The sequence below is a fragment of the Arachis duranensis genome, chromosome 6, assembly GCF_000817695.3.
Source record: "Arachis duranensis cultivar V14167 chromosome 6, aradu.V14167.gnm2.J7QH, whole genome shotgun sequence".
NCBI lineage: Eukaryota > Viridiplantae > Streptophyta > Magnoliopsida > Fabales > Fabaceae > Arachis > Arachis duranensis.
In genome coordinates this window covers 85,582,826-85,593,843 of record NC_029777.3, presented here as the reverse complement: position 1 = coordinate 85,593,843, position 11,018 = coordinate 85,582,826, and the positions used below count along the sequence as shown (strand labels likewise).

The 11,018-nt window shown below is 42.6% G+C and overlaps 2 pseudogenes; both read left to right on the top strand.

Annotated features, from left to right (window-relative positions):
- Positions 1 to 915: 915 nt before the first annotated feature.
- On the top strand, positions 916 to 3,246 carry LOC107494385 (arogenate dehydrogenase 1, chloroplastic-like; annotated as a pseudogene).
- A 292-nt stretch (positions 3,247 to 3,538) lies between these two features.
- LOC107494387 (uncharacterized) lies at positions 3,539 to 10,637 on the top strand (annotated as a pseudogene).
- The last annotated feature ends 381 nt before the right edge of the window (positions 10,638 to 11,018 follow it).

The window sequence follows — 11,018 nt, the reverse complement described above, 5'->3', positions numbered from 1 at the left end:
TAGAGGTTAAAAGAATGTTAAATTAACATTTAAAAATTAGATAAGTGTCAAATTAGCACTCCTTTAATTTCTCTATATTTACTACAATAGTTTAAAAGATATTTGTAATCTTTTATTAAATCAAAATAAAATAAAATAAAATTTAAGTTTACTAATATAAAGTTCAATCTAATAATTAAATAAACAAAAATTAAAATATATAAAATTAAATTAAATATTTTAATATTTAAAAACTAATACCAATTAAATAATATTTAAACTTTTTATATTACGAACATTTGAGGCATATATCAATAAAAGAGTAAAAGAGTAGCTAATTAGTATAATTGGTGACCTAATTTTGTTAATATACGATAGTCCTTCTTTAATAAGATTTATGTCTTTGGCTAATTTAACCTAGCAAGAAAAAGCATTATATTATATATCTTGTGTAATAAACTTTTTAAAGTTTAAATCAAAGAAATAAAGAAATTCTCGGAATATTCTTTTAAGGTGGCCAAATTCCAACGATTTTAGAGACATTCTCGGAAGCCGAAATAGGAGGAGCTTCTTGTTCCTGTTGTCGTCGTCCAATATTATCAATTCAAAGGCCATTGAAAACTTTGGACTTAGAGCTGGATGATGATGATGATGCTACTGTTACTCTGGGCCTAGGCCTGAGCCTAAATCTGAGAGTGGAACTTGCAAGTGAAGGATAGAATTAGAAGTGCAGAAGATAATGAAAGGTTCTACTGATTGAGTTTGGTGTATGTAGAAGTGGAAAGAAGCAGGTTGAGCTGTGTGCTCTGAGCATAAATTTTTTCATTTTTAGAAAAAATAATAAGCAATGGAAATTATTTAGTTTCGTAGAAGTGAGAGTAGTGAGTAGCATAATACACAAACCATGTATTGTGGGTTGGAGATGGAGAACTGAACATGAGGTTGCCACCAAGGACCTTCTTTGTGGCTTTCATGAAAGGATCACACCATGTAACCGAATTCTTGGAACATATTTATTTATACAAGTATATAAAAAATAAAATTTTATTATTATTTGAAAAATTATTATCATCTATTGCTCCCAAGTAAAAATTTTTTTGTCTTTAATTAAAATATTTAGATTATTATTGTTTAGGCTCAGATGGGAACCCACGAACCCTAAGTCCCTAATACGCAGTACCCAAAGCCATTCTTCAGTCTTTACCCTCGTCACTCAGCCTTAGCCACTCTCCTTGTCCTTCTCCGTCCATCCACCGCCTTGCTACCGCCGCCGTCGCAACTTCAAAGCCACCGTCAAAGAATTTCCCAAGAAACTGCTCCTTGAGCTCCACCCCTCCGATTTCGACGTCCTCTTCATTCACCTGATGTTCGGACCTAAGTTCGCACCTAACGGATGGACCGGCCTCTTATTCATTTTCGAGAAGGTTCGTATCCTTGACAAGGAGCACCGTGTTTCTCGCGGTGAGAAGTTCCTCAATAGGTTTGCCAGAGAAGGTTGCAGGATGATGGAGATGATTTGTGAGGATCACGATCATTATGCCGCTGGTTTGCAGTTCATTACTCATACTGTTGGAAGGAGTTTTAAAGGGATGATGCTGGAATCGATGCCGATTAATATGAAAAGGTACGAAAGTTTGTTGGAATTGGGGGAGAACACTGTTGGGGATAGCTTTGATTTGTATTATGGTTTGTTCATGTTTAATAAGAATTTTTTGGAGGTGCTGGAGAAGCTTGATTTGGCATTTGGGAATCTCAGGAAGCAGCTCATTGCGTGGATGCATCACGTGGTCAGGAATCAGTTGATGGAAAACGTAAAAGATTGCAGCAGTTGGATGGAAGTAACAACCATGCACTACTCTGGCGAGCTCATAATGGATCTACATTGTTGCATTCCAGGTATTTGATATTTTGTACTTGAAAAAAATTCTCAAGGCTTTTTGCTACATTGTGTGAATATTTGTGATTGATGTTTTAGAGAGTGTTTGTGTTTGTTGATATTGAGAGCATGCAACTTAATCATTTTGAATTTGGAAGATTTTGTTCGTGTGATGGGAAAAAGGTTAATACATAATAATGATTAATTAGTAATGATACTAATAATGCAGATCCAATGATGTTGCTCTGCTAAGTGATTTCGCTTCAAATAATTCAAGTCCGTCTGATGAGAACACAAAGCTTAAGATTGCAATAGTTGGTTTTGGAAACTTTTGTCAGTTCCTTGCGAAAACTATAGTCAGTCAAGCTCTTGAGGTCTTGGCGTATTCTAGATCAGACTACTCTAATGTGGTTGGGAGTTGGGGTTTCGTATTTCAATGATGCAGATGATATTTTTGAGCAACATCCAAAAGTGATCTTACTCTGCACTTCGATCCTTTCGACGGTTAAAGTTCTTAAATCATTACCTTTCCAAAGGTTGAAGAGAAGTACATTGTTTGCTGATGTACTAGACGTCAAAGAGTTCCCTAGAAACCTCTTCCTTCAACACTTGCCTCCTGATTTTGATGTTCTTTGCACACATCCCGTGTTTGGGCCGGAGAGTGGAAAGCATGGCTAGAAAGAACTTCCTCTTATTTATGACAAAGTTAGAATTAGGAACGAAGAATCAAGAATATTGCGATATTATGGGTTTCTCGACATTTTTGCTAGTGAAGGACTCCAGATGGTTGAAATATCTTCTGCTAAACATGATTGGCATGTAGCTGGATCCCAGTTTGTTACACACACAACATGAAGATTTTTAGAAAAACTGGAGTTAGAGACAACACCAATCAACACAAAGCGTTATGAAACTTTGTTGAGTTTGGTGGAAAATATCGTGGGGGATAGTTTTGATCTGTAACATGATTTATTCTTGTATAATTTAAATGCCAAAGAGCAACTAGAAAGATTAGAGTTGGCTTTTAATCATTGAAAAAGCAGCCTTTTAGCCGATTGCATATTATCTACCAAAAGCAGCTATTTGAAAATGAAGAACAGGTCCTTGCTTTGCCAGAGAGGTTTATGTTGCCAAAGAAATCTGAAGAACAGATCCTCCTTGAGCTCCTCCTTTCCGATTTCGACGTCCTCTACACTCACTCAATGTTCGGACTTGAGTCCGCATTTGAAGGATGGACCGACCTCCCATTTGTCTTCGAGAAGGTTCGTATCATTGACGAAGAGCACTGTGTTTCTCGCTGTGCAAAGTTTCTCAATGCGTTTGCAAAAGAAGGCTGTAGGATGGAGGAGATGAGTTGCAAGGATCACGACCGTTACGCTGCCAGTTCGTAGTTTATTACGTATACCGATGGAAGGATTCTTGAAGGGTTAATGCCAAAGTCGATGCCAATTAACACAAACTTCCTTTCCCTCCATTGCATAGCCACTGTTCGAACTTCAAAGTCATTGTCCTGAACTACGTTGCAACCTCCTGCCTCATCGCGCAGCCACTGTCCTGTCGGCGTCAGCTCCTTGAAGTCTGTCGCAACCTCCTGAGCCTAAACACAAACCCAACGACTTCGTCCAGATCAATTTTCCAAAATCCGACCACGACTAACCACTCCGAACCGCCACCAAAACAACCATGCTCTCCATTGCAACCCTCAAACCTTCAACCTCATTCAATCACTCCCTAGATTACAATGTCCATCGTATCATCAACCGTAACTCTCTCCTCCCATCCATATTCTCACTATCGTCCAACTCAAATCCCTTTTGCTCTTCTTCTATCTACAGACCACTACACGTGTGCGCCATCTACGCCACTCAGCTCTTCAACTACAAGTCCAAGTTCGCCAAGGAGTTCACTATCTCCTAGCGCTTCAAGATTGCAATTGTCAGCTTCGGCAACTTCGGCCTTGCCTCCATATTAGTCCGCCAGAGCCACACCGTCCTCGTCCACTCCTGCCCCGATGACTCTGCCACAGCCAAAAAGCTTGGCGTATCATTCGTCCAAAACCCTGACGACCTATGTGTGGAACATTCCGAAGTGATCCTCCTCTGCTCCTCTTTAATCTAAAAGGGGTGCGTGCTCCTCAAGCTCCCTCTCCAGCACCTTAAGTGCAACACTCTCTTTGTTGACATCCTCTTCGTCAAAGAATTCCAAAAGAAGCTCCTCCACTCCAATTTCGACGTCCTTTACACCCACCCAATGTTTGGACCCGACTCTGCACCTGATGGATGGACCGGCCTCCCCTTCATCTTCAAGAAGGTTTGTATCCTCGACAAAGAGTACCATGTTTCTCACTGTGAAAAGTTTCTCAATGCGTTTGCCATACAAGGTTGCAGGACGGTGGAGATAAGTTGCGAGGATGACGATGGTTATGTTGCCGGTTTGCATCTCATTACTCATATCGTTGGAAGGATTCTTAAAGGGTTGATGCTGGAGTCGACGCTGATTAGTACGAACTTTCTTACACTCCATCGCACAGCCACTGTTTGAACTTCGAAGCCACTGTCCTGAACTCTATCGCAACCTCCAGCCTCCGTCGTGCAGCCAATGTGCCGCAGGCGCCACCATCGCAACCTTCGAGCCAAAACACAAACCAAACGATGTCGTCTAGATCAATTTTCAAAAAATCGGCCATGTCTAACCACTCAGAACTGCCAACAAAATAACCATGCTCTCCATTGCAACCCTCAACCCTTCAACCCCATCCAATTGCTTCCCAGATTACACTGTCTGTTGTATCCTCAATGGTCATTCTCTCCTCCCATCCATATTCTCACTACCATCCAAATCGAATCCCTATTTCTCTTCCTCCACCTACAGACACCTCTATGTGCACGCCATCTACGTCATTCAGCTCTTCGACTATGAGTCAAAGCTCGCCAAGGAGTTCACTATCTCTCAATGCCTCAAGCTTGCAATTGTCAGCTTTGGCAACGTCGGCCAGTTCCTTGCCGCCACATTAGTCCTCTAGGGCCACACCGTCCTCGCCCATCCAATCATTCTTTCTCTACTCCTCCACATAATCTCAACCTAACGGTTGCTCTTCACACTCCCTTTCTAATGCCTCAAGCGCATCATTTTCTTTGTTGACGTCCTCTCTGTCAAAGAATTCCCCAAGAAGCTCCTCCTTGAGCTCCTCCTCTCCAATTTCGATGTCATCTGCACTCACCCGATGTTTGGAACTGAGTACGTACCTGACGGATGGACGGGCCTCCCTTTCTTCTTTGAGATTCTTTGAGAAGGTTCGTATCCTCGATGAGGAGCATCGTATTTCTCACTGTGAAAAGTTCCTCAATACATTTGACAGAGAAGGTTACAGGATCGTGGAGATGAGTTATGAGGATCACAACCCTTACACCGCTGGTTCACAGTTCATTACTCATACTGTTGGAAGGATTCTTCAAGGGTTGAAGCCGGAGTTGATGCCGATTAATATGAACTACCTTCCCCTCTATCATGCAACCACCGTTCGAATTTTGAAGCCAGTGTCCTAACCTCCATCGCAACCTCCTACCTCCGTTGCATAGCCATTTTTCCACCGGCTCCAGCTCCCTAAACTTCGTTGGAACTACCTGAGCCTAAACACAAACCAAAAGACGTCATCCAGATCAGTTTTCAGAAAACCGACCACGACTAACCAATCAGAATTGTCACTAAAACAACCACGCTCTCCATTGCAACTCTCAACCCTTCAACTCCATTCAATCACTCCCCAGATTATACTGTCCACCGTATCCTCAACCGTAACTCTCCCTCCCATCAACAATCTCACTACAGTCCAAATTAAATCCTTATTGCACTTCCTCCACTTACAGAAAACTCCGGGTGCGCGCCGTTGACGCCGCTCAACTCTTCAACTACATATCAAAGCTTGTCAAGGAGTTCACTATCTCCCAGCTCCTCAAGATCATAATTGTCGGCTTCAGCAACTTCAGACAATTCTTTGCAGCTACATTAGTCTGCCAGGGCCACACCGTGCTCGCTCACTCCCGCTTCGACCACTACGCCGTAGCTAGAAAGCTTGGTGTATCGTTCTTCCAAAACCCCGACGACTTAAGCAAGGAGCATCCCGAAGTAATCCTCCTCTGCTCCTCCATAATCTAAACCGAGCTCGTGCTCATTGCGCTCCCTCTCCAGTGCCTCAAGTGCAACACTCTCTTTGTGGATGTCCTCTCCGTCAAAGAATTCCCCAAAAAGCTCCTTCTTGAGCTCCTACCCTCCGATTTCGACATCCTCTGCACTCACCTGATGTTCGGACCTAAGTCCTCACCTGTCAGATGGACCGTCCTCCCCTTCATCTTCGAGAAGGTTCGTACCATCAACGAGGAGCACTGTGTTTCTCGTCGTGAGAAGTTCTGCAATGCGTTTGCCAGAGAAGGTTACAGCATGGTAGAGAAGAGTTGCGAGGATCACAACGCTTACGCCGCCAGTTCGAAGTTCATTATCGATACCGTTGAAAAGATTCTTCAAGGGTTGAAGCTGGAGTCGACGCCGATTAATATGAACTTCCTTCCGCTCCATCACACAACCATCATTCGAACTTTGAAGCCAGTGTTTGAACTCCGTCGCAACCCTCTGCTTCTGTCGCGCAGCCATTGTCCTGCCGGTGCCAGCTCCCCGAACTCTGTCGCAACTGCCTAAGCCTAAACACAAACCAAAGGACGTCATCTAGATTAATTTTTAGAAAATCAGCCACAACTAACCTGTCAGAACCACCGCCGAAGCAATTGTGCTCTACATTGCAACCTTCAATCCTTCATCCCCCATTCAATCACTCTATAGATTACACTGTCCGCCGTATCCTCAACCGTCACTCTCTCCTCTCGTCCACATTCTCACTACCGTACAAATAGAATTCCTATTGATCATCCTCCACCTACAAACCACTCCATGTGCACGCCGTCGATGCCGCTCAACACTTTGACTACGAGTCAAAGCTCGCCAAGGAGTTCACTATCTCCCAGTGCCTCAAGATTGCAATTGTCACCTTCGGTAACTTCAGCCAGTTCCTTGCCGCCACATTAGTCTGCCAAGGCCACACCTCCTCGCTTACTCCCGATCTGACCACTCCGTTGCAGCCAGAAAACTTGGTGTATCATTCTTCCGAAATCGCGACGACTTATGGGAAGAGCATCCCGAAGTGATCCTTCTTTTTCCTCCATAATCTTAACGGAGCGCGTGCTCCTCACACCCCTTCTTTAGCTCCTCAAGTTCAACACTCTCTTTGTTGTTGTCCTCTCCGTCAGAGAATTACCCTAGAAGCTCCTCCTTGAGCTACTCCCCTCCGATTTTGACGTCCTCTGTAATCATCTGATATTCGTACCTGAGTTCGCACCTGACGGATAGACCAGACTCACCTTCATCTTCGAGAAGGTTGGTATCCTCGACGAAGAGCACCGTATTTCTTGCTGTGCGAAGTTCCTCAATACATTCGTCAGAGAAGGTCACAGGATGGCGCAGATGAGTCGCATAAATCACGACCTTTACGCCCCCGATTTGCATTTCATTACTCATACCGTTGGAAGGATTCTCAAAGGGTTGATGCTGGAGTCGACGCCGATTAATCCGAACTTCCTTTTCTTTCATCGTACAACCACCGTTCGAACTTTGAAGTCACCATTCTGAACTTCGTCGCGCAGCCACTGTTCTGTCGACGCCAGCTCCCTCAACTCTGTTACAACCTCTTAAGCCTAAACACAAACCAAAGGCCATCGTCCAGATCAATTTTCAGAAAATCAGCCACGGCTAATGTAACAACCGCCCTTCACCGCTTCTGAAAAATTCAATTTGAAATTTGAAAACCAATTAGGAGATAGGCTTAGAATTTTAAATTACGGATAGGAATCTAACAACTGCCCTTCTTTTGAATTTAAAATACCAGAGTCACACCTACCACCAGAAGTATATAAATAGGGGTACAACAATAGGTAGAAGATCACTCCCTCTCAAACACTAATCCTCCCCCTTCTCTTTCTACAAAAATATTCTGTGTACAAATACAAGTGTCAACCTCATAATCAATAAAGAGGCATTAGAAAAAAAAGGGAATTATATTTTGTTACTTTTATGCTTAGCATGCGTTATGCTCTATTTTGTTATTATTTACCATCTATGTTGTTCTTATCCTATTATCATGGTTGTGTGTCTTATGGAATTATTCTTCTTTTTCCTTTCCTTTACACACATACATCATGTTTGTCATCAAAGTTTCTCCTATACGCAAACCTATCATTGTTTAAAGCTTTTTTTTATCAAGAGTACATGCATATTTTCTATGTTTTGTGATGAATGTTATTCCTATAACTGTTACTACTATCTTACAAGCCTTTTAAGCCAAAAGTACATGCCTTTCCATAAACTTGGTTTGATTATTTAATATGCTTTATTCTCGTTATATGCCTTAAAAATATGATGCTACACTGTCCAAACTTATGCCATTATGTTATTATTATCTCTTTAATTAAGGAGTACATGACTATCTTGTGCCATTATCATCATTATGGTATCATTACTTTACATGTCCTTTTGTCGTTATATCTTCTTGAATGATTCTCTTCTTATGTATATCTAAATAACATTGTCTGTAAATTGAACTGAGAGATCCTTTGGTAAGGGAAGGTGACCCCCAAAGACAACATATCGATATGACCCCTTGGTAAGGGAGGGTGATTAATCGAGATGAATCTTCGGTAAGGGAAGGTGATCGCCAAAACTTTCGGGATAAGAACCTTTGGTAAGGAAATGGAACTCCTACCTTTTATACCGGTTTGAGCTCAATACCTTCCCTAAAAGCTACAAGTTAATAAAAGGGAAGTTTAATTGTGTTCTTATTTTCAAAGTGTATCTATTAAGTTATGATTATGTTGATTATCTATTCCTCTATTTGGCTTATCTATGTTGATTATGTTATTATTTTCTTTTATAAATGCAAACCATGCCATATTTTTAAAATCCCACAAGTGGGTTGGGGATAGATATGAATGTGTCCACATAGCACTCTTACTGAGATTTTTTAAGTTCTCACCCCTTCTTTTTTTCATACTATCTCCAGAAGAGCATGACACAGCAGATAGAGACGACACAGTGCCCCCAAGAGTGTCTTCTGAGTATGATCCCTCAAAGCACGCGTGGTAGTTACAACCATTACTACCGTGCTCCAAACTATCTACTTAAGTCAAGATTTCATAGGAGAAGACCCCTAGTTGCCTGTCTTAACCTTCCTAGATACGAACACTTCAACACCCAAGAAACGGTCACCCGAGGTGGTCTACCTCGAATCAGATTCTAAGACAGAGGAAGAGGAGTCCAACAATTCTAGCCAGGAGGAGGACCCAATGATGGAGGACCCAGAGGAGTAATTGACCTTTTGCAGAAGTCCAAAGGTGGAGTACATGCCCTATTCTCCCACTTCAACATCCCGTCAGATCTTAGTTTACCCCACACAACGGAACTGGATCTTCACCTCACAGAAAAGTATTAGAAGAGGATTGCTGGTACCCCGATTCATGGAAGACTAAAGGGTCCTGACAAAAGATAGAATATGACACAAGGATGGGAGTTTCTTCAATGAAATTAGTTAGGATGCGTTGAATTTTTTGTCATAGCTATTTTAGGTATCTATTTTTTATTAGAAACCGTACCCATGGGAATTTTGTTGTTATTTTATTTGCTCAAACTTGCTTGTGTGTGTTCAGTTCTGTCTTTTAATTGCTTATTGATTTTACCCAAAACTTTATGCATATTTCTCTTCTTCCTTGCATAACGATTGAGTTAATTTGCTTCCTAAAAGAGTGACACCCTATCTAAAAGCCTTCAAGGATAGGATTTAAGTTAAGGTGTTACAGCTAACCATTCAAAACTACTGCCAAAATAACCATGCTCTCCATTGCAACCCTCAACCCTTCAACCGCACTTAATCACTCTCCAGATTAACTATCCGCCATATCTTCAGTCGTCACTCTCTCCTTTCATCCACAATCTCACTATCGTCCAAATTGAATTCATATTGTTCTTCCTCCACCTATAGACCCCTCCGTGTTCGTGCCATCGGCACCACTCAGCTCTTCGACTACGAGTTAAAGCTCGCCAAGGAGTTCATTATCTCTAGCGCCTCAAGATCGCAATTGTCGGCTTCGGCAACTTCGTCAAGTTCCTTGCCTTAATATTAGTCTACCAAGGCCACACTGTCCTCGCCCACTCCTGCTCCGACCATTCCACCGCAGTCAGAAAGCTTAGCGTATCGTTCTTCCGAAACCACGACGACCTATGCGAGGAGCATCCCGAAGTAATCCTCCTCTACTCCTCCATAATCTCAACCGAGCACGTGTTTATCACGCTCCCTCTCCAGCACCTCAACTGCAGAACTCTCTTCGTTGACATCCTCTATGTCAAAGAATTCCCCAAGAAACTCCTTATTGAGCTCTTCCCCTCCGATTTCAACGTCCTCTGCACTCAACCAATGTTTGGACCTGAGTCTGCACTTAACTGATGGACCGGCCTCCCCTTCATCTTCAAGAAGGTTTGTATCTTCGACGAGGAGCATTATGTTTCTCGCTGTGAGAGGTTCCTCAATGCGTTTGCCAAAGAAGGTTGTAGGATGGTGGAGATGAGTTGCTATGATCAGGACCGTTACGCCGCTAGGATTCTTGAAGTGGAGTTGACACCAATTAATACTAACTCCCTTCACCTCCATCACGCATTCACCGTTCAAACTTCGAAGCCATTGTCCTGAACTCCGTCGCAACCTCCTGCCTCAAATGCGTAGCCACTGCCTCACCGGCGCTAGCTCCCTGAACTCTGTCACAACCTCCGGAGCCTAATCATAATCCAAACGACATCGTCCAGATCAATTTTTTAGAAAACCAGCCACGGCTAACCAGACATAACTGCTATCAGAACAACCGTGCTCTGCATTGACACCTTCAACCATTCAACCTAATTCAATCACTTCCCAGATTACACTGTCCACCATATCCTCAACTGTGACTCTCTCATCCCATCCACATTCTCACTACCGTCTAAATCGAATCCCTGTTGCTCTTCCTCACTTACAAAAAACTCCGCGCGCGCGCCATTAAAGCCACTTAGCTCTTCGACTACGAGTCAAAGCTCG